The sequence below is a fragment of the Oncorhynchus kisutch genome, unplaced genomic scaffold (genome assembly GCF_002021735.2).
Source record: "Oncorhynchus kisutch isolate 150728-3 unplaced genomic scaffold, Okis_V2 scaffold1073, whole genome shotgun sequence".
NCBI lineage: Eukaryota > Metazoa > Chordata > Actinopteri > Salmoniformes > Salmonidae > Oncorhynchus > Oncorhynchus kisutch.
The window spans coordinates 60,678-87,277 of record NW_022263018.1 but is presented as its reverse complement, the minus strand read 5'-3'; the positions used below and the strand labels follow the sequence as shown (position 1 = coordinate 87,277).

The following is a 26,600-nucleotide window of genomic DNA, read 5'->3' as shown; positions in this document are numbered from 1 at the left end:
GTTTTACTTAACTCTGTGGATATCAAAAGGATCTCCATTGTTAGCCACCCCTTGGTCTGGTATCTCTTACCTCTAAGTTAACGATGACGTAAGGTACAGCAGAAGTTTATGGAGGGCTTTCAAGGGCCAGCCAACTTTCTGATACAGACTGCAGTGATGTGAACTATTGACTCTACTCCTGTAGTGTGGCTTCAATACAGTGGCAGCTGCATTCATATAGCCAATTTTGCCACAGTCTATAACTTGCATGAATGTCACCTGAATTTAGTTTTTTTGCTATATAATGAAGGCTTTTTTCCCTTCCCCCTTCATTTTAGGATGATAAGATGTTCAGCTTGGTCATGCAGTTCAGGCTGCCAGGAAACCACATGACTGAAGACCCTGTTTATAGAGTGGGCAAAACCTGTAGCTACACCCCCTGGACCTCCCGAGAGATTCTGTGCGACCGTAACTACATGGAGGCAAGTGAGCAGAGCATGCCCCAATGGACATGTTTACAGTCCCGCTTGTCGTACTGCCTGTATAAATGATCTGTCTAGAGCTACAACTGTCCAGTGTTTCATTTCTTCTGCGACACAACGTAGAGGTCTTGACTCTAGGTCTTGATCTCAATTCCACTCGCGTCTTCAAAATGCACATAGGAGAACTTTAGAGGTGAGGAATTTTGGCCTATTCTCAATGCATTTAAGGAGGCGAGTGGACAGATTTCTGAACTGGCCCTTGATTTCCTCTTGTATGGGAGGGAGAAAATGCATAGGGAATAATGGCCTTTCTTCTCTAGGTGTCTGTCAGAAGGACTCTTCCAGACATCCAAACCATCCCCAAACAGCCCACTGGGGGCCCGAAAGCAAGGAGCGGCAACTTCCGGAGGGGAGCTGAGGTTTATATATTTCAGTTTCTGTAATTTCACTACAATGACAGGATGGCGCTAAACAATGTGCGTTTGACAATTTTGTTTAATTCATGTTTCCATTTCCTGAGACAGGCTGTTGCTTCAGGATACAAAATGACAGCAGTCGTCTTTAGTCCTAGCAAGAATGTCATGAATGTGGATGAGGTCCAAAGGAAGGGCTATGCAATAGCCAACACTCCCACACGGCTGGTGTTAAGAAGCCCTCATAATGCAGAGGAGACATACCTCCAGAATGTAAGCTGACCTCCATGAACTGGGTCATGTTCAGTAGAGCAAACATTTGGAAACGGTGGCCCTACCTGAACTCTGCAACATATTGTTAATACCGTGTGTCCTACTGAACAGGTAGCTGGGGTTCCGATGCGGGTGCTCTCAACCTCAACCTTCTTTGAGCAGAAGTGGCTGGTTACTCGAGTAGATGCCACGGCTGTTTGTCCAACACCAGGTTGAGTGTGAAATCATTTAAGATCCTATAAGCCCAGTTCTTAATTGGCTCCAGACAAGACATTCATGTAGTGTTCAGTTGGGAAAATGTTTTCCAAATAATGGCACAGTTTTCAGTTGCAAAATGTTCTGTTTTGATGTGCACTTGGCTTCTTGTGTCACTGCAGAGGCAGTGGCCTTTACTCCAGAAGTGATCACCTGGTACATGCCCAAGCACATAGACCCACTTTTCTCCTCTGATGCCTTCACCATGTTGGAGGTGTACATGGGAATTGACGCTAAGAGGCTGGACACTGAGGAAATGGCTGCCAGAAACTACTCGGTTTTAGTCACAGAGGCTCATATTATTGTTGAAATTCCGGTGGGGGCGGTTGGCGGCTACTTCAAGGTCAGCATTGGATGAGTAAAATGTTCCTGTCTTATTTGTAGAGCCCTTTATACTATAGCAGTTGTCAGTGCTTTGCAGTAACCCTTTGCCATCTCTCATGGGTAAACTCCTAGAAACGTTGTCTTGTGTAAAACGTTTCTTATTGAGCAATTGTTTGCTTAACCAGGCTAATATACAATGGTTTGCAAAATTGTGAGAATTTTGCATAAAATTACACTTAAACATACTCTACCTCTTGTCTTTGCAGTTTGTCCTTTAGCCGCTTGAAATTTCAGACCAAATATCCACACTAAAGTATTGTTTACCTGACTTTTTAGGGAGGCGGTAGCTTTGCCACTGTCAACTGAATGCAAGCAACACTCGGCTGCTGTTTACATATTGCGCAAGTGTTTACTTTGCGTGTCAGTTGTTTTGAAAATGCAAGTTGACAACCATACACCTACCAGCTTTCTAAAGTCTGGTAACCAATACTTTCCTTTGGATATTGTGTCTTAAATTATGAGCGGCAAAAAGACAAGTGGTAGAATAATTGTATTAACATTCTGGCTTATAAGGAACATTTACCTGTTTTTGCACTCAAATTGTGTATTACAGCCTGACTGCATCACTCGTCTCCCTTACAGAGCCATATTCAGGATGACCAGTACTTTGTCACTTACACCATTGAGCCCATGCTTGAGTTGCTGTGGATCGAGGAGGTCGCACACGAGAACACCAGCTATAAAGTCCTCTTCCCTATCACAACACCTCCGATGGCCAGGCCTCCACAAGTTCGCAACTGTGAGTCTGGTTTAGTTAAATAGCGCCTATGGTAATTTGGGATGCCTGGGTTGTTCATTAGGCACAAAACAGAAAATGTACTGAAACGGGGAGGCAATACCTGGACTTACCCAATAACAAATGTCCATTTTCAACTTCCATTGTACCGCATTTCAAAATGTTTTCCTTTGTTTGCCAATGAACAGACACGCCCTTGGACACAGTTCCTGAGCAGGCAGTGTTTGTGCTTGAGTTGGGGACCTTCAACCTTGATGTGGAGCTGCTGAACATCACCTTTCCCACCATGGTGCTAACTGTTGCAGAGTGCAACGCCAGGGGCTTCAATGTTCAAGAGCAGAGATCCCCGGACAACACCTTGAAGACCTTCAGGATGGAGGTGCCCTTCTCAGACCCGGTGGTCTTTAAGGAGGTGTGTTTCTGTTAAATGCAAAGCCACACGCAGTGATTTGTTCATGCCCTAATAAGTGGGCCACCAACAAAATATAAATAATGGCACAAATGTACTTTGTATCCCTCATTTACTCAAGTGTTGTTTTAATAGTCCCCATATGTACTTAGTTGTCACTTGATGTTGAATAGAGTTCTGTTGCAACAATAATGCTGACCAATGCTTTTAACTTCACTACAGAGAAGGGCGGAACAAGGTGTCACAACCTTCACTCTTCAGCTGATCTACGGCCTGGTCATCTTTCCAGAGTACGCTCCTTTCTCTCACTCTGCCGTTGTGGATGCTGTACTGCTGGACATTGGTATGCCTCTGGACTACGCCAAACTACTGAATGGTTTCCTCTCGTTATTGATTGCCCTGAAAGGAAATTGGCAGTGAAAGACCAACTAGCCATACTGTAGGGTTTTCCTATGCGGTCTTTCTACAAAGAATGTTAAGCTTTAGAGTATTTGGACCCAGTTTCCCTGTTCCTGATTTGCCAGGATCGTGTTTATTCAGTCCCACCGTAGCAAAACATTTTGCAATCTAAACAAGGGTTTCTTCTTGGACAAGTTCAAGTAGTACCTTCCTGTTTTTTGTGCTTAATTAATTAACACAACCCTGTTTGTCCTTGTAGTGCCACCCTCAGTCACTGGCAACTGTGATCAGGAGAACTTCCACATCACTGTGGACTACAGGAACCAAGAGCCCTTTTTTGTGGTCTTGGTTGGCAAGCGGCTGCTTAACCATGAGTTTGCTCAACAGTATTTAACAGAGGGCGACAGACTTCACCATCACGTTGCCCTTCTCTTCGCCGGACGCAGTGTTTGAGGTACGACGCTCTCCCAAAACATGTTAACCTAAATTGCTGCAGCTAGCTTTGCTTTCCTTACCCTGTATACATGCATACAATATTGGACTAATGAACTCTCCCATTGGTTCCCAGTCGGTTCACTCGTCGGCTGTCCGGAGCAGACTGGATGTGGCTCTGTTGAATCCTTACAACAACATGACCATCAAATACTTTTCCCTGGCTTGCAGCTTCCTCAAAACGCTGACTGGTTGGTTCTCAAACAATTACTTACGATAAATTGTCGTTTAACATGGGCTCCTTGCAAATACCGTGAGTCTAAATGGTAGTGCCAGATGGGCATGGTTTGCAATTTTGGTGCTATTCCATTGGTTCAAGCTCAATTAGTGTAACAAATACAGAACCCAGGTCTGATGGCTACCTGTCTTTTGCTCCCCCACCTCCAAGAGTGTTTCTCTAACGGAACGATGACTGCGCTGGCGGTGAAGGTGGATTCTGTTCCCGGTCTGAACCCCGGTCAGCTGACCCTGAGCGACCCCGCCTGTGGTCCCACCTACAGTGACGATCGCTTCGCCTACTTCCACTTCACTGTGAACTCCTGTGGCACCACCAGGAAGGTAAAATGACTATTACCCTGAGGTGATGGGTACTGTGTATTTGCAGGCTGTAATAAGCAATTCCCCTCTACTACATAGTTTATCAACAATGTCATGCTGTATGAGAACGAAATCTCCTTGCCAGATGAACTTGAGGTGAAGCTGAATGCCACGACGTCTTCAGAGGAGGAATATCAGTAAGTGCATTACGCATCACAATTGTAGCTATTAGCTTTCATAAGGTTTATTTTTCTTCATCCATTGCTCAATACTTTGTATACAGGGAAAATGTGCCTCTACTACCAGTGTCCACTCCACTGCTTGACGTTTCCCCTATTGAAGTTGCTTACATCCCTCTTTAGGTTAAAGGTTTCCTGCTCCTATGTGGCCAACATCACTCGCACATTGGCCTTCCTGACCAGGCCGCGTGACAACGAGCCTTTTGCCGAGACTGGGACGGGTCGACTAATGGTCAGAATGAGACTCGCTCAGGGTAAGCGTGCACAAATTCAGAATTTCAACTTGACCCCTAGCCTCTAAAAGAATCTTGGATGGTCTCCTTTACAAAACCATTCCCAAAAATGTAAGCCTTGTGATATATTACTCTTGCGTTCTGAGATCTACAGGTGTGGCTATGTAGTAACGGTGAGGAGCTGATTTGGGAATTTGTTAGAAGCCTCTAGTGGGGGGTGGATAGTGTTGGCTATAAATGGCTTGTGTTCATTGGGGCACAACAGGATATGATAAACGAGCATTTCTTAATGGACAAGTTCCGATGGTGCCCACTGACCACGACCCCCGGTTGTCTTGTTCTGTGTTCCAGACGCCTCGTATAACACGTTCCACCAGGAGGAGGACTATCCAGTGGTGAGGTACCTGAGACAGCCTCTGCACTTTGAGGTGGAGCTGACCACGTCCTCTGATCCCAAGGTAGCGCTGGTGCTTGACCACTGCTGGGCCACCCTCAACGAGGACCGCGACTCCCGACCCCGGTGGAATCTCATCATTAATGGGTAACATGTTGTTTTTGGGCCTAAACAAGTGTTATTCCACAGGTGTGGTTCCTGAGTAATTAGCAACCTATCATGCTTGGCAGGCCATTTACTTTGGCTACCGTGGCTATGCCCCCATCCATAGGTCGAGTGGTCACAATGCTTAAAAACGATGTGAGCCATGTGCGGTCTGTCACCAGATCTCCACCCAATTTCACACTTATGGGAGATTCTGGCGCGTATGATCACATGCTTGTCATCACTGAGTGGTCCCTGCAGCATATCATTGGAACGTATGCTGCATCAAACGACTCTAAACCGCGTTGTCTGAAAAGCATCTAAACAATGTTTTGTGTTGAGAAATAAAGGTCTTCACAACTTTATTCCAGCTTTGCTTGTAAAATATATCAATGTTAACGTTATCATCTAGTCTAAATAACAGGTTGACTTGTTTTACAGTATGATGCGGTACAAGGGAGCCATGTAAATCTAGTATAGAAAGTATGGCAGCCATGTTTGTCAAGCAAGAACTCCTAGAATGCTGTTCACTGCGCCCGTTGCCTGAGATCTTAACTTAGTTTGGCCACTTCAGCATGTGTACGCCGTAACAAGTACAAACATTATCACATGACAAGTAGTTTACAGGTAACTATACAAAACGCCAATTGTTGTCACCTCTCCAAATACAACCGTAGCACGAAAGCTAAGATATAGCACAATCCATTATTGGGGGCTAAGTCCTTGGGGGAAGGTATTGTGAAGAGGATGATGCAGGAAATATTACTAAGATCTGGGAATTTATCAACAATAAATGGTGAGGCAGACAGTTTTTCTAAGCTATATACCCCTGGAAAGGGGGGGTCTGATCTGGCAACCCTGAGGTACATAGTTTACACTCTGATGCCGTGTTCAAATCAACTGACGACTTCAGTGCATTCAAGACAATGAGGTTACTCCAGTTGAGATCACCATAAGTCTGACAGACGCTTACGTGATAACCCGACTGCATTGTATGGTGTTAGCTTATATTCAGTACCACCTTCAAGTGTTTTACACACGTGTCCATTACAATCTAGGCAAGAATCAGAACGCATGAATTAAACGCTAAGCACATTATACTTACGGTACGATGCAGTAGAAACGACAACACGTGACACAGAAAATAAGGCACTTTGATAGGAATACACGCATGTCCACAGTTATTTGTGAGGAAGGCAATAAATGTGCAAGGACTGTATACTTGATCTGGGGAAGTGCTTGGGCTTTCTTTTGAAGGAAAGTTTGTCCGGCTCATTAAATTCTCAAATCTAAATGGTCTGCAACCGTGAAATGGGCTACTTTTGTGAATGAATGAGGCAAAATTAGAAGTTGAAACGGCTTCTAGAAAATTAGCAGGTAGTGTGCCTTGGTCTGAGGTCAGCGCGGGTTAAGTGTCCACATGTTGGAACGGTGAGTGCATTCTGACATCACGCGCATGAAATCAACTCCCACTGGGGCGACTGTTGAAGATATTTGGAACTTGTGTGTGTGAAAAGGTTAATGTTGGCATTACCTACACCTTTTTACTCAATGTTATCCTTTTGGTTTGCTACAGTTCAGTGTTGTGCCAAGCTGATGGTCAGTCAAATGGAAATCAAGAGCTGCTGGCAAGCTTGGCTTGCCTTTCCGATTGGTTACATACAACTGCTCTTAACACTGACTGAATAGTTGTTGGTTTTGGGTTGAATTCAGGCACAAGTGACCTCTTGTATTTAAAACAGTTATTGCACTAAACCTAAAGGATTGTTCAGATGCCTGTGCAGCATGGATGTTTGAAACTGAATAGGATCAGTTGACAGGATCCCCAGAAGTTGATGCCGCTTTCAATGGAATTTCCTGTCCTAGAGAATGCGCTAATTGGGAGTTGCTAAACATGAACAAATACCACGGTCAAGTGTAGCAGCATCTTGCTAACCTTATTTAGCTAGCTAATGTTCATATTTTTTATTTGGGTGAGCACTTTGCCACAGATGGACATGCTGGCCTAATTTTTATCTCAAGAATTTAAATTGGGTTACTATAGAAAGATGACTTATTTTTCCTACATTGTAATGGGCTACAATGACTTATGATTATGCACGCTGCAAATGACCCTTTATTTTACGGGTGCCTTTTCAGTATCTGGCTGCATGTTACACCAAGCAGTGTAGTGAAGCAACTTTATTGGTCAAAACCATTCATTTGGGGGATCGGGTTTGCTATGAAATCATGCAATTTGACCATTTTTATGAATTGGTATCAACCTAAGTTTGGCCATGTGGACACGGCTGTTTATTAAATCAGCAATGTCATAGCAGTTTTAAAAAAACAGGCTGAAATGTTTTGTATATCAACGGAAAAGACACAACATTCACATGGCTGTGCACAAAATGGGTAGTTCAGATTTGTCACTTCAGCTGCAACTATATCGTTGTGCAAAATCCTTACCATCGTCTGTCAGCTCAAGTGATTTGTACTGGTGTGGGTGTTTCTCAATGTAACGTCTTCAGATTTCACAAATTCCTTTTTGCTAATATCTGGCAGTTAAACACTAAAGGATAAACCTCCCAAAGATGCAAATTAAAAAAGTAGGCCTAAACTGTCAATGCGTAGGTTACTTTGTATAGTAGAGCTGCGCCCTTCACAGAAGTCCTCCGTGTGACTCCGATGCCGTGGGTGTCGAATTTATTTTGTGTGACCATTTTTTCTCCAACACCGGAAGAATTGCTCTGGCGCATTGCATGAAGTTCTTGTTTAAAATGAAGTACTTGTGTTGTTGATGATACCGACTGTCTATTCGGCAACTTTGGTTAAACCACGATCAATATTCTGGTCAGACTACAGGCGACCTTTCTGGATCATTTAGAATTAAGAACCATTTAGAGGGACATCTCACCTCATGTCAATGGAATTGAATATACATGTTTGACACCTGTCATTTAACAAGCCATTGCAGTAGACCAAAATAAATATTGTTGACGGAAAGCCCAATTTCTGTTCTTTAAAATAAAAACGTAGGATTTGGGGTGCCGAGGAAGCGGTTTTAAAGTTACCGTCTCCCGACGTAAACTCTAGACGGTAGAAATTGATAGTCAACTTTACATCGTATCCTCCTTGCAGCTGCAAAACCCCCAGCCTTATGATTCAGTACTATACAAGTTGGTTTAATTGAATTACTAGCTAACTAAATAACACAGGTGACACAATGACAGCTTGTTACAAGGTTTCTCTTCACACCCCCCACCGTTCCGTAAGGGACACTTATCATTGATATATTTTGAACACACGAACCGGCACCAGCTTGGAGTAAAAGCATGAATGTATTTGTGGAAAGGTAGGTGGTTGGTCTTCTCTCTGATTGGCTACATGAGGTCACAATGTCGTTGGTTGTCCGTGGCTCCAATGACTAGTCTTGAACAGAACTACAGGATGGATTTTCCTTTCACACGTTCTGGAAGATAGGCTAATCAACACTGTCGCTGATTCCTCAGTGGGTGATGAGTAGGATGGTTTGGATGTGGTAGCAGAATGGTCCCACTTAAGTTAATTTTCTAGGTTAGGAAAGTTCCAAACGTCTAGCTTGCGCCTCACGGTTTTCTGGTCTAATGTTAATTTCTGTTACCATTCCTTTTATGCACTCAGAGATTAGCTATAGAAAATGTATGTCATATTGGTTTTTATTTTGTGATTTTTACTAGAAACGTGCTTACTCTACAGGTAGGAAGTCTTGAGCCTTTACATTGTATATGAAATATGGTTTTTCAAGACAAAGGTGATTGTTGTTGGGTAAAGCCTGTTAGCAAAAACATTCCTTTAGTTCATACTGGAGGGGGAGAAAGAACTCACTTCTGCTGTAAATTGATCTGATCCTCACAGGACAGTCATAACACCACCACAAGACTTCGTACACAAGGCAGTTGGGGTTTGCAGCGTTTTCTTGTTCATAACTTAGTCCCTCTCTCTACACTGGCAGCTGTGAGAACCCCGAGGATCCATACAGTGTGGTCTTCCACCCGGTAGAAGCTGACGCCAGGGTCCGCTTCCCCCCTCACGTCAAACGCTTTGAGGCCTATATGTTTTCCTTCGCCGGTGATGCGGTTGAGCCGAGTGGCCAGGTAACAAAGTTCACCCAACAATCTTTATTCTTTAATTTTAGAGTGGCAATCATCCCTTTAAAAAAAACTGACACCATCAAATCTTTGATTCCTAGGTCTTTGTCCATTGTGATGTGGTCATCTGTGATGCCAGTAGTCCCACTGGCGGCCCCTGTAGTGGACAATGTGTGAATCAGGACAACCTGAAAAGAGGTAGGTCTTGTTTTATGCTTTTCAGACCCTGGCAGACCATAACTGAACTAATAGGTTCGCTCTCTCTCTCAACAGGTCAACGACATGTCAAAGACCTCTTTGAGGAGCGTCATGTATATGTTTCTTCTGGATACATTCTTTGGGTGTAATGTATTGTTCTAACATGTCAAATAAAGTGTTCTATATAAAACAATCCTAACCGTTGGAGCTACCTTAACACCATGTCGTAGGCTTGTCATCTGACATGTATCAATCAAGCCTTTTGTAAGCATGGAACTCTGAACCATCCACCGGAGGGAGATAAGTGTTGCACACCAATTTCCCATCTAGGACAAACAATGGGTGACGAAACAAAAGCTTTCCATTGTCCAGTAGGATGAACTGACTCAATGTTATAGCAGATGGTGGTTTGCCAAAGTGAAACCAGCAGGGCTGTGGTTGGATGCAGTGTTGGTAATTTTCAACTGAAATTACAACTTTCCTTGATACCTCTCACTAGCTTGGTTTCCATCCAAATATGGACATTTCTTCTTCAATGATATGCATGTCAATCTCATGGCTCAAATGGGAAGAGCATGACTTCATCGCTACTTGTTTGTGTAAGAAGTGTTGACAAGCTGAATGTACCGAGCTGTCTGTTTTAAACTCGCGCACAGCTCAGACACCCATGCATTCCCCAAGTCCGAACTACGAAGGTAGAGCCATGAATACGTTGCAATCTATTCCGCATCAGGATAAGATTTCAACACACACCGTACGGAACAGCGGGGACTGAAGACACTCCTTAAAGTTGCGAGCTTGCACCGCGGGACGGTTTCTTTGCTCCAGACCACAAGGGGGAGTTTGCGCAATCATTATGCATTTGGGTCCCAAGGCTTTGGGATGACCAAAGACTAATTTTGACACGAGCCACCCTTGCCTTGTGGCGCTCAACGAAGATTGCTGACAAAACAGATGGAAGTTGTCTTAACGAGTCAAGCAAATGTACAATTTGAGAGGAATGTGATAATGTAGAGACGTGGCTATATATATATAAATATTTTTTTGTTTGTTGTCAAAGTTAAATTACAAAAATCTCTATTTAGCAAGGTCAGACGAGCTAGTGTTAGAATGAATTTGTCTTTCAGGGACTCCTGAGAACCAACAAACCAGGATGTTGTCTTGTGAAACAGTGGCTGTAAAGCATTGACTGCACAATTGTAAACTTGCCTTGTAATGCAGCTAAAGTAACATGGCTAGCTATTTACTTGCTTGAGTCGGATTAAAAATAACTGTTGCCGCTCTGGGTATGGACCCTAAAACGTAGTTCTGAACTAATATTCATATCAATCAATGACCCTGAAGTCAATGGCATTAATGAAGCCTAGAGTAGAATATACCTTTATTGTGCCAAGGATGCAAGACCTATATACACATGTATTTTAGTTAATACCACGTATGAGATTCCCATCTTGTAGCCTGTACATTGAATATATTCACCGATCATGTACTCTTCCTTGGCAAATAAAGGTGTGGTTCTGGTATGACAGACACTCAGTCATATCAAACGATGCGGTGTCTGTATGTATTACAATTATACACTTCAGTGTTTACTGCTCCTGGGATAATGATTACACATTGTAACTATACAATAGACTAAACATGATTGATTTGTAATTCATATACAGGGAAAAAAACGTATGCATATCTAACTCCATTAATCTGAGGACACAGGATAGTATTTCAACCAGTGGAGAATGTGAAACGCTTTATTGAAGTGCATTTTATTTATAATATTATACGAGTTCAATCTTGGGCGGGCAGGTGGGTAGAGCGTTGGACTAGTAACCAGAAGGTTGCAAGATCAAATCCCTGAGCCGAGAAGGTAAATCTGCCCCTGAACAAGGCAGTTCCTAGGCCGTCATTCTTATCTGACATGCCTAGTTAAAGGGTAACTACACCCCAAAATCAATGTCTTAATTGGTTTCCTGCTATGGTTTTAAACGTTGTCGTGGACATAGAAATATAACATGATTGGATGTTCTATTAAAAAGGTGTCCATTTTAGAGAGCGAAAACCTATAGATGCAGGGACAAACGGTCCCCCTTGCATTACCCATCCAAGTGGGTAATACTTGGATGGGAGACCGCCTGGGAATACCAGGTGCTGTAAGCTTTTTGTCACTGCCTTGTGGAATTTCAACTCTTATCTTCATTATCACGAAGATAATGGCGAGAGACGTGATGACAAACGAACTAATAGTCTCGTTTATGAACTTGACGGTTTATATTGGAGACGGCGCTATAATGGAAAAGCTGCGCAGCTGGGGTGTAGCCGCCGTCACGGATATCCGAAGGAGAGTTTGTCCGGGGACGGAGATCGTGGATGGAACGAGATACTGTAAGGTGAAGTTCACGGACACCGTGCAGTCTTTTGCCGTACTCCACAAAGTTCGAGACACAGGAGGGGGGTGAATACTTCAGGGTGATTCATGACAAGCAGGTCAGGGTGTGCGGTCTGTGTATTCAACCTGGGCATATTTTAAAAGACTGCCCTGACTTTAGGTGTTTTAAGTGCGGAAACCAGGGACACTATGCCAGAGAATGTGTCGGAGTAAGGGAGAGGGCAATGAGAGTCGGAAATGGATACAGAAAGCACAACGGACACGGGAAAGAGGTTGAGTTGGTTGGATGGGATGGATTTGGAGTTGGTTTCGGATACAGACGACACTGAAAAGGTAGAGAGAATAAGAGGAGGCCTGAGGAAGAGGAAAGCGGGGGACGTGAAAAAGGATGGAAAAGGGAAAAAACAAGTCAACATCTAAAGGATAATGAAGGCAATTTGTTTAATTGTATTTATATTAATGGTTAATTTTATGTCCCTAAATGTAAATGGTTTATGGACAAATTTCAAAATATAGTTCAAATGAAGAACGTGGATATCTTGTGTTTACAAGAGACGCATTGGGACAATGATTGTGTATTGAAAGTTTAAAAAATATGGAGGGATTTTATTTTTGTGAATAATGGTAGGGGGAACTCTAGTGGCATGGCTATTTTATTGAGGAAGGATGTGGTGGACAAACTGGTACATATATATATGATGATAACAATGGGAGGATTTTAGTTTTAAATTGAGTATATGGATAGGATTTTTAGAATTCTAAATGTTTATGCTCCAAATAACGAAATAGAGCGCAAGGTTTTATTTATTGAAGTGGGACGATGGTGTGTCGGAAATTGCATTGTGGTGGGGGATTTTAATGTGAAAATGGACAGATTAGATATGACAAGGGGAGCTATCTTTAGAAGTGATGCATCTAGGGGGGTTTTAAAAAAGGTGATGTTTGAGAAAAAATGGACATATGGAGAGATGAAAATCCCGATAAACGGGAAGGCAGGTGGTTTTAGGGGAATTAAAACAAACTAGAATAGATCTGGTTTTAGTTAAAGAAGGCGTAAGAGATTTTATGAAAGATATTAAGTATGTTTTTACAACTTTCAGTGACCATGCATATTTAATTTTCTCGGTGGGTTTAGAAAAGGAAGGAACAGGGGGTGGTACGTGGTGTATGAATGATAGTTATTTGGGGGATGAGGATTATTGTAAACAACTTACATCTTTGATAGCATGTGAAATGGAGGATAAGCAGAAAGATAATGATAAGTGTTTATGGTGGGACAAGGTTAAGGAAAAAATAAAAGGTTTTAAAAAAGGTATAAGATATGCAAGGAAAAAGAGGGGTCAGATGAAAAGAGAGAGTTGAGAGCTAAATTGGATGAAGAAATGGGGAAGTATGATAGTGAACCTAATTATAGTATAGAAACGTTTTTAGAGTTGAAAGCTAAATTGAGTAAATATGACATAGATAAGTGTAAGGGGGCTATTATATTTTTTTGGGGGGGAGAAATGCACTTCTTTTTTATTGGATTAGAGAAGAGTACTCAAAGGAGAACATATCTTAGACAGATTGAAAATGTAAAGGATGAAGTAGTAGATGATTATGTAGAGATTTTAAAGACGGTGCAGAATTTTTATAGGGACTTATTTAAGAAAGGGGAGATGGAGGAGGGGTGTGTACAGGAGATTTTAGATAGTGTGGAGGTGAAAATTAATGTAGAGGATAAGTTGATGTGTGATGGGACGATTACAGTAAATGAAGTTATAGATGCGATTAAGGATTTACAGGTGAATAAGAGCCCTGGTGTTGATGGGATCATTGCAGAGTTTTATAAAATGTATGAAAGTCTTTTAGCTCCTATTTTATTGGAGGTTTACCACTATATGGAGGAGAATGACTGTGTTTCAGAATCGATGGTGACAGGGATGATAACTATATAAAAATGGAAAAGGGAGTAAGGTAAAATTGGAAAATTATAGGCCTATTAGTTTATTGAATGTGGATTACAAGATTTTAGCCAAAATGTTAGCGAATATGATGAAGAGTGTTTTACATTATATTATTGCACCAACACAGAATTATAGTGTTCCTGGGAGGGATATAGCTGACACAATTAATACAATTAGAGACGTGATACACAAAATGAATGGGGATAAGAGAAATGTACCTTTGTTTTACAAGGAAGTTTTTGAGGCTTGGGGGCAGTTTTTACCACACATTTCTTATGATTGTAACATTTTGGAAAATATTTTAAATCAGCCAATTTTTTTTAATCCTAAGATCAAGTATAATAATACAATGTTGTTTTGTAAATATTTTCTGAGGGCTGGGATGAGACAGATTTGTGATATTTTATATGAAGTCATTCCAGGGTTTCTTCCTGTACAGGCTATTTATGACAATATTGTTGAGGTGGAGGATGAAATAAGCAAAACTACTGTAGGAAATATGTATAAGAAAATTGTGGGGTGTATTCCTGAGTGGGTGTTTTTAATAAATACAGAGGTGGTTAAGAGAGCTGGAGGTTTACCGGCTTTATTTTATGAAAGTAATGGAGTGAAACATTATTTGTCAGGTTTGAAAGTTAAAACAGTATATAGTAAATGTATCTTGCAGGAGATAAAAGTTCCTGCCTCGGAGAAAGTGTGGGCGAAGGTTTTTGTGGATTTGGATGTGAAATCAATATGGAAGAATGTTAATGTAAAATGTAATTCAATAGAATGTGAAGATAATGATTATAAAGTAAAACATAATAGGGTTTTTACTAATGTGGTTTTACATCAAATCAATAGAGATATTAATAGGGAATGTGACATTTGTCGTATAGGGGTGGAAGATTTTATGCACTTTTTCATTGACTGTAGTAGATTAAGAGGGTTTCATGCGTTTTTAAAAGGGTTGTTAGTGAAACATTGGGGGGAGGAGATTTTTAATGGAATAGAATGGAGGAGATTTTTTCTGTTTGGTATTAATGGGAAAAGTAAAGTTTTGAATTTTAACTTGGTGAATTATGTTTTAAGTCATGCTAGATATGCTGTAAGATTAAGAAGGAACTTGTGTCATTATGAAGGGAAATGTGTGAGTGTGGAGGTATTTTTTAAGAGTATTTTGGAGAAAAATATAGAGATAATACATACATATGGTGGAGGCAACTTTGAAAAACAGTTTGTGTGGGGGAGTACATTTATTGGAATGTTACCAAATGGAAAACTTGTCTTTAATTACTAATTTGGATTTAGTGAGGGATTTAAATGTCAATTGATTGTATTTTCTTTCTGATTTTGTAAAATGGTGAATTGTTCATTGATTGAAACGCTGTAAAATTGTCTGTTTTTCATAATTATTTTTTATTTTTTATTTAAAAAATACGCCCGATCTGGTCCGATCTCGGAAGCTAAGCAGGGTCGGGCCTGGTTAGTACTTGGATGGGAGACCGCCTGGGAATACCAGGTGCTGTAAGCATTTTGCTCCAGCAGAGGGTTCTCTTGTGTCATGCGTGGAGCAACTCCCGTTTATTTATCACCCTAATAATGTTGTGTCTTTTTATTGGACTAAATGCAGTTTGTTAGTGCTTCCCTGCCCTGATCAAATCAAATAATGGACAATGCGTTTACCTCAAAAAATCTAGGCAGTGCATTCAGCATTTGTTTTTAGGCTAGGAGACTGTCAATGTCTGTAGTCCATTAGGGCCCTGTAAAATCCCCTTCAATGTTTTGACTGATTGCCCCCCCCCCCCCCATTTATTTTTATAATAATTCCCCCTATTCCCCGTTGACCGTTTGTCCCTGCTTCTGCAGGTTTTCGCTCTCAAAAGTACACCTTTTTAATAGAAATATAACATGATTAGATGTTCTATGTCCACGGCAACATTTAAAACCCTAGCAGGAAACCACTTTTGAGGTCTGGAAAAAAAGGAAGACATATCGATTTTGGGGTGTAGTTACCCTTTTTTAGGCAAGGGTGCGCCAGGAAGAGACCTTTGTTTGGTTAAACGGTGTTACTGTAGCGCTCATGTGATTGCGGAGTTTGCAAAACAAATGGCCACTGTATTGATGCAAATAATCATGATATAATTCTGCCAGGCTGGCATAAGCTACTTTGCAGTTAACATTTGATTGAGAAGGTTTTTGTGGGAAGCCTTTCCTTCTCTACCACAAGAAGGTTATCATTAGCCTCATCGCTAACGGCTACACAAAGTGTAGACATGTGCGCGCTCCGCACGCATGCGCACGGAAACTGGGCAGTCCTATTCAGTTTCTGAAAGTTGCGTGGAAATACAAATCACTGATGCATTTTGTTCATGTCTTATGATTCACTTGGGCAAATGAATGGATTTTCTAACAAGTTGAAGGGATTGAGTTGATTTCCGCCTTAGTTCAAGGCATTTTTGAATATGGTTGAATTTCGGTTTAATGTCTGTATTTCGTGATTCCGTGTGGGCGCGCTCTATTTTATAGGGCCCTAGTCCATGAAGTTGTCATAAGTATGAACCTAGGATATTCCCTCTTTTTCCCCCCCACAAGAGTGAAATATATGGTCTGGAAATGCAAGCAAGGTTTGAGCTTTTCAGTGTGTGTCACAAGGTGGACATTTCTCTGTCCCCTAAGAGTAAGCGACACGTTGACTTTATATAGTGTACCAAGAGATTGCCTTTCGCTTACGGCCATACCAGCCTGAATACGCCCGATCTCGTCCGATCTCGGAAGCTAAGCAGGGTCGGGCCTGGTTAGTACTTGGATGGGAGACCGCCTGGGAATACCAGGTGCTGTAAGCATTTTGCTCCAGCAGAGGGTTCTCTTGTGTCATGCGTGGAGCAACTCCCGTTTATTTATCACCCTAATAATGTTGTGTCTTTTTATTGGACTAAATGCAGTTTGTTAGTGCTTCCCTGCCCTGATCAAATCAAATAATGGACAATGCGTTTACCTCAAAAAATCTAGGCAGTGCATTCAGCATTTGTTTTTAGGCTAGGAGACTGTCAATGTCTGTAGTCCATTAGGGCCCTGTAAAATCCCCTTCAATGTTTTGACTGATTGCCCCCCCCCCCCCATTTATTTTTATAATAATTCCCCCTATTCCCCGTTGACCGTTTGTCCCTGCTTCTGCAGGTTTTCGCTCTCAAAAGTACACCTTTTTAATAGAAATATAACATGATTAGATGTTCTATGTCCACGGCAACATTTAAAACCCTAGCAGGAAACCACTTTTGAGGTCTGGAAAAAAAGGAAGACATATCGATTTTGGGGTGTAGTTACCCTTTTTTAGGCAAGGGTGCGCCAGGAAGAGACCTTTGTTTGGTTAAACGGTGTTACTGTAGCGCTCATGTGATTGCGGAGTTTGCAAAACAAATGGCCACTGTATTGATGCAAATAATCATGATATAATTCTGCCAGGCTGGCATAAGCTACTTTGCAGTTAACATTTGATTGAGAAGGTTTTTGTGGGAAGCCTTTCCTTCTCTACCGCAAGAAGGTTATCATTAGCCTCATCGCTAACGGCTACACAAAGTGTAGACATGTGCGCGCTCCGCACGCATGCGCACGGAAACTGGGCAGTCCTATTCAGTTTCTGAAAGTTGCGTGGAAATACAAATCACTGATGCATTTTGTTCATGTCTTATGATTCACTTGGGCAAATGAATGGATTTTCTAACAAGTTGAAGGGATTGAGTTGATTTCCGCCTTAGTTCAAGGCATTTTTGAATATGGTTGAATTTCGGTTTAATGTCTGTATTTCGTGATTCCGTGTGGGCGCGCTCTATTTTATAGGGCCCTAGTCCATGAAGTTGTCATAAGTATGAACCTAGGATATTCCCTCTTTTTCCCCCCCACAAGAGTGAAATATATGGTCTGGAAATGCAAGCAAGGTTTGAGCTTTTCAGTGTGTGTCACAAGGTGGACATTTCTCTGTCCCCTAAGAGTAAGCGACACGTTGACTTTATATAGTGTACCAAGAGATTGCCTTTCGCTTACGGCCATACCAGCCTGAATACGCCCGATCTCGTCCGATCTCGGAAGCTAAGCAGGGTCGGGCCTGGTTAGTACTTGGATGGGAGACCGCCTGGGAATACCAGGTGCTGTAAGCATTTTGCTCCAGCAGAGGGTTCTCTTGTGTCATGCGTGGAGCAACTCCCGTTTATTTATCACCCTAATAATGTTGTGTCTTTTTATTGGACTAAATGCAGTTTGTTAGTGCTTCCCTGCCCTGATCAAATCAAATAATGGACAATGCGTTTACCTCAAAAATCTAGGCAGTGCATTCAGCATTTGTTTTTAGGCTAGGAGACTGTCAATGTCTGTAGTCCATTAGGGCCCTGTAAAATCCCCTTCAATGTTTTGACTGATTGCCCCCCCCCCCCCCCCCATTTATTTTTATAATAATTCCCCCTATTCCCCGTTGACCGTTTGTCCCTGCTTCTGCAGGTTTTCGCTCTCAAAAGTACACCTTTTTAATAGAAATATAACATGATTAGATGTTCTATGTCCACGGCAACATTTAAAACCCTAGCAGGAAACCACTTTTGAGGTCTGGAAAAAAAGGAAGACATATCGATTTTGGGGTGTAGTTACCCTTTTTTAGGCAAGGGTGCGCCAGGAAGAGACCTTTGTTTGGTTAAACGGTGTTACTGTAGCGCTCATGTGATTGCGGAGTTTGCAAAACAAATGGCCACTGTATTGATGCAAATAATCATGATATAATTCTGCCAGGCTGGCATAAGCTACTTTGCAGTTAACATTTGATTGAGAAGGTTTTTGTGGGAAGCCTTTCCTTCTCTACCGCAAGAAGGTTATCATTAGCCTCATCGCTAACGGCTACACAAAGTGTAGACATGTGCGCGCTCCGCACGCATGCGCACGGAAACTGGGCAGTCCTATTCAGTTTCTGAAAGTTGCGTGGAAATACAAATCACTGATGCATTTTGTTCATGTCTTATGATTCACTTGGGCAAATGAATGGATTTTCTAACAAGTTGAAGGGATTGAGTTGATTTCCGCCTTAGTTCAAGGCATTTTTGAATATGGTTGAATTTCGGTTTAATGTCTGTATTTCGTGATTCCGTGTGGGCGCGCTCTATTTTATAGGGCCCTAGTCCATGAAGTTGTCATAAGTATGAACCTAGGATATTCCCTCTTTTTCCCCCCCACAAGAGTGAAATATATGGTCTGGAAATGCAAGCAAGGTTTGAGCTTTTCAGTGTGTGTCACAAGGTGGACATTTCTCTGTCCCCTAAGAGTAAGCGACACGTTGACTTTATATAGTGTACCAAGAGATTGCCTTTCGCTTACGGCCATACCAGCCTGAATACGCCCGATCTCGTCCGATCTCGGAAGCTAAGCAGGGTCGGGCCTGGTTAGTACTTGGATGGGAGACCGCCTGGGAATACCAGGTGCTGTAAGCATTTTGCTCCAGCAGAGGGTTCTCTTGTGTCATGCGTGGAGCAACTCCCGTTTATTTATCACCCTAATAATGTTGTGTCTTTTTATTGGACTAAATGCAGTTTGTTAGTGCTTCCCTGCCCTGATCAAATCAAATAATGGACAATGCGTTTACCTCAAAAAATCTAGGCAGTGCATTCAGCATTTGTTTTTAGGCTAGGAGACTGTCAATGTCTGTAGTCCATTAGGGCCCTGTAAAATCCCCTTCAATGTTTTGACTGATTGCCCCCCCCCCCCCCCATTTATTTTTATAATAATTACCCCTATTCCCCGTTGACCGTTTGTCCCTGCTTCTGCAGGTTTTCGCTCTCAAAAGTACACCTTTTTAATAGAAATATAACATGATTAGATGTTCTATGTCCACGGCAACATTTAAAACCCTAGCAGGAAACCACGTTTGAGGTCTGGAAAAAAAGGAAGACATATCGATTTTGGGGTGTAGTTACCCTTTTTTAGGCAAGGGTGCGCCAGGAAGAGACCTTTGTTTGGTTAAACGGTGTTACTGTAGCGCTCATGTGATTGCGGAGTTTGCAAAACAAATGGCCACTGTATTGATGCAAATAATCATGATATAATTCTGCCAGGCTGGCATAAGCTACTTTGCAGTTAACATTTGATTGAGAAGGTTTTTGTGGGAAGCCTTTCCTTCTCTACCACAAGAAGGTTATCATTAGCCTCATCGCTAACGGCTACACAAAGTGTAGACATGTGCGCGCTCCGCACGCATGCGCACGGAAACTGGGCAGTCCTATTCAGTTTCTGAAAGTTGCGTGGAAATACAAATCACTGATGCATTTTGTTCATGTCTTATGATTCACTTGGGCAAATGAATGGATTTTCTAACAAGTTGAAGGGATTGAGTTGATTTCCGCCTTAGTTCAAGGCATTTTTGAATATGGTTGAATTTCGGTTTAATGTCTGTATTTCGTGATTCCGTGTGGGCGCGCTCTATTTTATAGGGCCCTAGTCCATGAAGTTGTCATAAGTATGAACCTAGGATATTCCCTCTTTTTCCCCCCCACAAGAGTGAAATATATGGTCTGGAAATGCAAGCAAGGTTTGAGCTTTTCAGTGTGTGTCACAAGGTGGACATTTCTCTGTCCCCTAAGAGTAAGCGACACGTTGACTTTATATAGTGTACCAAGAGATTGCCTTTCGCTTACGGCCATACCAGCCTGAATACGCCCGATCTCGTCCGATCTCGGAAGCTAAGCAGGGTCGGGCCTGGTTAGTACTTGGATGGGAGACCGCCTGGGAATACCAGGTGCTGTAAGCATTTTGCTCCAGCAGAGGGTTCTCTTGTGTCATGCGTGGAGCAACTCCCGTTTATTTATCACCCTAATAATGTTGTGTCTTTTTATTGGACTAAATGCAGTTTGTTAGTGCTTCCCTGCCCTGATCAAATCAAATAATGGACAATGCGTTTACCTCAAAAAATCTAGGCAGTGCATTCAGCATTTGTTTTTAGGCTAGGAGACTGTCAATGTCTGTAGTCCATTAGGGCCCTGTAAAATCCCCTTCAATGTTTTGACTGATTGCCCCCCCCCCCCCCATTTATTTTTATAATAATTCCCCCTATTCCCCGTTGACCGTTTGTCCCTGCTTCTGCAGGTTTTCGCTCTCAAAAGTACACCTTTTTAATAGAAATATAACATGATTAGATGTTCTATGTCCACGGCAACATTTAAAACCCTAGCAGGAAACCACTTTTGAGGTCTGGAAAAAAAGGAAGACATATCGATTTTGGGGTGTAGTTACCCTTTTTTAGGCAAGGGTGCGCCAGGAAGAGACCTTTGTTTGGTTAAACGGTGTTACTGTAGCGCTCATGTGATTGCGGAGTTTGCAAAACAAATGGCCACTGTATTGATGCAAATAATCATGATATAATTCTGCCAGGCTGGCATAAGCTACTTTGCAGTTAACATTTGATTGAGAAGGTTTTTGTGGGAAGCCTTTCCTTCTCTACCACAAGAAGGTTATCATTAGCCTCATCGCTAACGGCTACACAAAGTGTAGACATGTGCGCGCTCCGCACGCATGCGCACGGAAACTGGGCAGTCCTATTCAGTTTCTGAAAGTTGCGTGGAAATACAAATCACTGATGCATTTTGTTCATGTCTTATGATTCACTTGGGCAAATGAATGGATTTTCTAACAAGTTGAAGGGATTGAGTTGATTTCCGCCTTAGTTCAAGGCATTTTTGAATATGGTTGAATTTCGGTTTAATGTCTGTATTTCGTGATTCCGTGTGGGCGCGCTCTATTTTATAGGGCCCTAGTCCATGAAGTTGTCATAAGTATGAACCTAGGATATTCCCTCTTTTTCCCCCCCACAAGAGTGAAATATATGGTCTGGAAATGCAAGCAAGGTTTGAGCTTTTCAGTGTGTGTCACAAGGTGGACATTTCTCTGTCCCCTAAGAGTAAGCGACACGTTGACTTTATATAGTGTACCAAGAGATTGCCTTTCGCTTACGGCCATACCAGCCTGAATACGCCCGATCTCGTCCGATCTCGGAAGCTAAGCAGGGTCGGGCCTGGTTAGTACTTGGATGGGAGACCGCCTGGGAATACCAGGTGCTGTAAGCATTTTGCTCCAGCAGAGGGTTCTCTTGTGTCATGCGTGGAGCAACTCCCGTTTATTTATCACCCTAATAATGTTGTGTCTTTTTATTGGACTAAATGCAGTTTGTTAGTGCTTCCCTGCCCTGATCAAATCAAATAATGGACAATGCGTTTACCTCAAAAAATCTAGGCAGTGCATTCAGCATTTGTTTTTAGGCTAGGAGACTGTCAATGTCTGTAGTCCATTAGGGCCCTGTAAAATCCCCTTCAATGTTTTGACTGATTGCCCCCCCCCCCCCCCCATTTATTTTTATAATAATTCCCCCTATTCCCCGTTGACCGTTTGTCCCTGCTTCTGCAGGTTTTCGCTCTCAAAAGTACACCTTTTTAATAGAAATATAACATGATTAGATGTTCTATGTCCACGGCAACATTTAAAACCCTAGCAGGAAACCACTTTTGAGGTCTGGAAAAAAAGGAAGACATATCGATTTTGGGGTGTAGTTACCCTTTTTTAGGCAAGGGTGCGCCAGGAAGAGACCTTTGTTTGGTTAAACGGTGTTACTGTAGCGCTCATGTGATTGCGGAGTTTGCAAAACAAATGGCCACTGTATTGATGCAAATAATCATGATATAATTCTGCCAGGCTGGCATAAGCTACTTTGCAGTTAACATTTGATTGAGAAGGTTTTTGTGGGAAGCCTTTCCTTCTCTACCACAAGAAGGTTATCATTAGCCTCATCGCTAACGGCTACACAAAGTGTAGACATGTGCGCGCTCCGCACGCATGCGCACGGAAACTGGGCAGTCCTATTCAGTTTCTGAAAGTTGCGTGGAAATACAAATCACTGATGCATTTTGTTCATGTCTTATGATTCACTTGGGCAAATGAATGGATTTTCTAACAAGTTGAAGGGATTGAGTTGATTTCCGCCTTAGTTCAAGGCATTTTTGAATATGGTTGAATTTCGGTTTAATGTCTGTATTTCGTGATTCCGTGTGGGCGCGCTCTATTTTATAGGGCCCTAGTCCATGAAGTTGTCATAAGTATGAACCTAGGATATTCCCTCTTTTTCCCCCCCACAAGAGTGAAATATATGGTCTGGAAATGCAAGCAAGGTTTGAGCTTTTCAGTGTGTGTCACAAGGTGGACATTTCTCTGTCCCCTAAGAGTAAGCGACACGTTGACTTTATATAGTGTACCAAGAGATTGCCTTTCGCTTACGGCCATACCAGCCTGAATACGCCCGATCTCGTCCGATCTCGGAAGCTAAGCAGGGTCGGGCCTGGTTAGTACTTGGATGGGAGACCGCCTGGGAATACCAGGTGCTGTAAGCATTTTGCTCCAGCAGAGGGTTCTCTTGTGTCATGCGTGGAGCAACTCCCGTTTATTTATCACCCTAATAATGTTGTGTCTTTTTATTGGACTAAATGCAGTTTGTTAGTGCTTCCCTGCCCTGATCAAATCAAATAATGGACAATGCGTTTACCTCAAAAAATCTAGGCAGTGCATTCAGCATTTGTTTTTAGGCTAGGAGACTGTCAATGTCTGTAGTCCATTAGGGCCCTGTAAAATCCCCTTCAATGTTTTGACTGATTGCCCCCCCCCCCCCCCATTTATTTTTATAATAATTCCCCCTATTCCCCGTTGACCGTTTGTCCCTGCTTCTGCAGGTTTTCGCTCTCAAAAGTACACCTTTTTAATAGAAATATAACATGATTAGATGTTCTATGTCCACGGCAACATTTAAAACCCTAGCAGGAAACCACTTTTGAGGTCTGGAAAAAAAGGAAGACATATCGATTTTGGGGTGTAGTTACCCTTTTTTAGGCAAGGGTGCGCCAGGAAGAGACCTTTGTTTGGTTAAACGGTGTTACTGTAGCGCTCATGTGATTGCGGAGTTTGCAAAACAAATGGCCACTGTATTGATGCAAATAATCATGATATAATTCTGCCAGGCTGGCATAAGCTACTTTGCAGTTAACATTTGATTGAGAAGGTTTTTGTGGGAAGCCTTTCCTTCTCTACCGCAAGAAGGTTATCATTAGCCTCATCGCTAACGGCTACACAAAGTGTAGACATGTGCGCGCTCCGCACGCATGCGCACGGAAACTGGGCAGTCCTATTCAGTTTCTGAAAGTTGCGTGGAAATACAAATCACTGATGCATTTTGTTCATGTCTTATGATTCACTTGGGCAAATGAATGGATTTTCTAACAAGTTGAAGGGATTGAGTTGATTTCCGCCTTAGTTCAAGGCATTTTTGAATATGGTTGAATTTCGGTTTAATGTCTGTATTTCGTGATTCCGTGTGGGCGCGCTCTATTTTATAGGGCCCTAGTCCATGAAGTTGTCATAAGTATGAACCTAGGATATTCCCTCTTTTTCCCCCCCACAAGAGTGAAATATATGGTCTGGAAATGCAAGCAAGGTTTGAGCTTTTCAGTGTGTGTCACAAGGTGGACATTTCTCTGTCCCCTAAGAGTAAGCGACACGTTGACTTTATATAGTGTACCAAGAGATTGCCTTTCGCTTACGGCCATACCAGCCTGAATACGCCCGATCTCGTCCGATCTCGGAAGCTAAGCAGGGTCGGGCCTGGTTAGTACTTGGATGGGAGACCGCCTGGGAATACCAGGTGCTGTAAGCATTTTGCTCCAGCAGAGGGTTCTCTTGTGTCATGCGTGGAGCAACTCCCGTTTATTTATCACCCTAATAATGTTGTGTCTTTTTATTGGACTAAATGCAGTTTGTTAGTGCTTCCCTGCCCTGATCAAATCAAATAATGGACAATGCGTTTACCTCAAAAATCTAGGCAGTGCATTCAGCATTTGTTTTTAGGCTAGGAGACTGTCAATGTCTGTAGTCCATTAGGGCCCTGTAAAATCCCCTTCAATGTTTTGACTGATTGCCCCCCCCCCCCCCCATTTATTTTTATAATAATTCCCCCTATTCCCCGTTGACCGTTTGTCCCTGCTTCTGCAGGTTTTCGCTCTCAAAAGTACACCTTTTTAATAGAAATATAACATGATTAGATGTTCTATGTCCACGGCAACATTAAAACCCTAGCAGGAAACCACTTTTGAGGTCTGGAAAAAAAGGAAGACATATCGATTTTGGGGTGTAGTTACCCTTTTTTAGGCAAGGGTGCGCCAGGAAGAGACCTTTGTTTGGTTAAACGGTGTTACTGTAGCGCTCATGTGATTGCGGAGTTTGCAAAACAAATGGCCACTGTATTGATGCAAATAATCATGATATAATTCTGCCAGGCTGGCATAAGCTACTTTGCAGTTAACATTTGATTGAGAAGGTTTTTGTGGGAAGCCTTTCCTTCTCTACCACAAGAAGGTTATCATTAGCCTCATCGCTAACGGCTACACAAAGTGTAGACATGTGCGCGCTCCGCACGCATGCGCACGGAAACTGGGCAGTCCTATTCAGTTTCTGAAAGTTGCGTGGAAATACAAATCACTGATGCATTTTGTTCATGTCTTATGATTCACTTGGGCAAATGAATGGATTTTCTAACAAGTTGAAGGGATTGAGTTGATTTCCGCCTTAGTTCAAGGCATTTTTGAATATGGTTGAATTTCGGTTTAATGTCTGTATTTCGTGATTCCGTGTGGGCGCGCTCTATTTTATAGGGCCCTAGTCCATGAAGTTGTCATAAGTATGAACCTAGGATATTCCCTCTTTTTCCCCCCCACAAGAGTGAAATATATGGTCTGGAAATGCAAGCAAGGTTTGAGCTTTTCAGTGTGTGTCACAAGGTGGACATTTCTCTGTCCCCTAAGAGTAAGCGACACGTTGACTTTATATAGTGTACCAAGAGATTGCCTTTCGCTTACGGCCATACCAGCCTGAATACGCCCGATCTCGTCCGATCTCGGAAGCTAAGCAGGGTCGGGCCTGGTTAGTACTTGGATGGGAGACCGCCTGGGAATACCAGGTGCTGTAAGCATTTTGCTCCAGCAGAGGGTTCTCTTGTGTCATGCGTGGAGCAACTCCCGTTTATTTATCACCCTAATAATGTTGTGTCTTTTTATTGGACTAAATGCAGTTTGTTAGTGCTTCCCTGCCCTGATCAAATCAAATAATGGACAATGCGTTTACCTCAAAAATCTAGGCAGTGCATTCAGCATTTGTTTTTAGGCTAGGAGACTGTCAATGTCTGTAGTCCATTAGGGCCCTGTAAAATCCCCTTCAATGTTTTGACTGATTGCCCCCCCCCCCCCATTTATTTTTATAATAATTCCCCCTATTCCCCGTTGACCGTTTGTCCCTGCTTCTGCAGGTTTTCGCTCTCAAAAGTACACCTTTTTAATAGAAATATAACATGATTAGATGTTCTATGTCCACGGCAACATTTAAAACCCTAGCAGGAAACCACTTTTGAGGTCTGGAAAAAAAGGAAGACATATCGATTTTGGGGTGTAGTTACCCTTTTTTAGGCAAGGGTGCGCCAGGAAGAGACCTTTGTTTGGTTAAACGGTGTTACTGTAGCGCTCATGTGATTGCGGAGTTTGCAAAACAAATGGCCACT

General features: G+C 42.3%; 8 non-coding genes and 1 pseudogene across 8 annotated transcripts; all 9 read left to right on the top strand.

The window, feature by feature from the left end:
• Positions 1-747: 747 nt before the first annotated feature.
• Positions 748-9,870, top strand: LOC116364394 (zona pellucida sperm-binding protein 4-like; annotated as a pseudogene).
• A 6,841-nt stretch (positions 9,871-16,711) lies between these two features.
• Positions 16,712-16,830, top strand: LOC116364438 (5S ribosomal RNA). The gene has a single exon (XR_004207992.1). It is a non-coding gene; the product is annotated as a 5S ribosomal RNA (ribosomal RNA).
• A 1,192-nt stretch (positions 16,831-18,022) lies between these two features.
• On the top strand, positions 18,023-18,141 carry LOC116364437 (5S ribosomal RNA). Its single transcript, XR_004207991.1, has one exon. It is a non-coding gene; the product is annotated as a 5S ribosomal RNA (ribosomal RNA).
• A 1,195-nt stretch (positions 18,142-19,336) lies between these two features.
• Positions 19,337-19,455, top strand: LOC116364436 (5S ribosomal RNA). The gene has a single exon (XR_004207990.1). It is a non-coding gene; the product is annotated as a 5S ribosomal RNA (ribosomal RNA).
• Positions 19,456-20,649: 1,194 nt separating this feature from the next.
• On the top strand, positions 20,650-20,768 carry LOC116364435 (5S ribosomal RNA). The gene has a single exon (XR_004207989.1). It is a non-coding gene; the product is annotated as a 5S ribosomal RNA (ribosomal RNA).
• A 1,193-nt stretch (positions 20,769-21,961) lies between these two features.
• LOC116364434 (5S ribosomal RNA) lies at positions 21,962-22,080 on the top strand. Its single transcript, XR_004207988.1, has one exon. It is a non-coding gene; the product is annotated as a 5S ribosomal RNA (ribosomal RNA).
• Positions 22,081-23,275: 1,195 nt separating this feature from the next.
• On the top strand, positions 23,276-23,394 carry LOC116364433 (5S ribosomal RNA). Its single transcript, XR_004207987.1, has one exon. It is a non-coding gene; the product is annotated as a 5S ribosomal RNA (ribosomal RNA).
• Positions 23,395-24,588: 1,194 nt separating this feature from the next.
• LOC116364432 (5S ribosomal RNA) lies at positions 24,589-24,707 on the top strand. The gene has a single exon (XR_004207986.1). It is a non-coding gene; the product is annotated as a 5S ribosomal RNA (ribosomal RNA).
• Positions 24,708-25,899: 1,192 nt separating this feature from the next.
• On the top strand, positions 25,900-26,018 carry LOC116364431 (5S ribosomal RNA). Its single transcript, XR_004207985.1, has one exon. It is a non-coding gene; the product is annotated as a 5S ribosomal RNA (ribosomal RNA).
• The last annotated feature ends 582 nt before the right edge of the window (positions 26,019-26,600 follow it).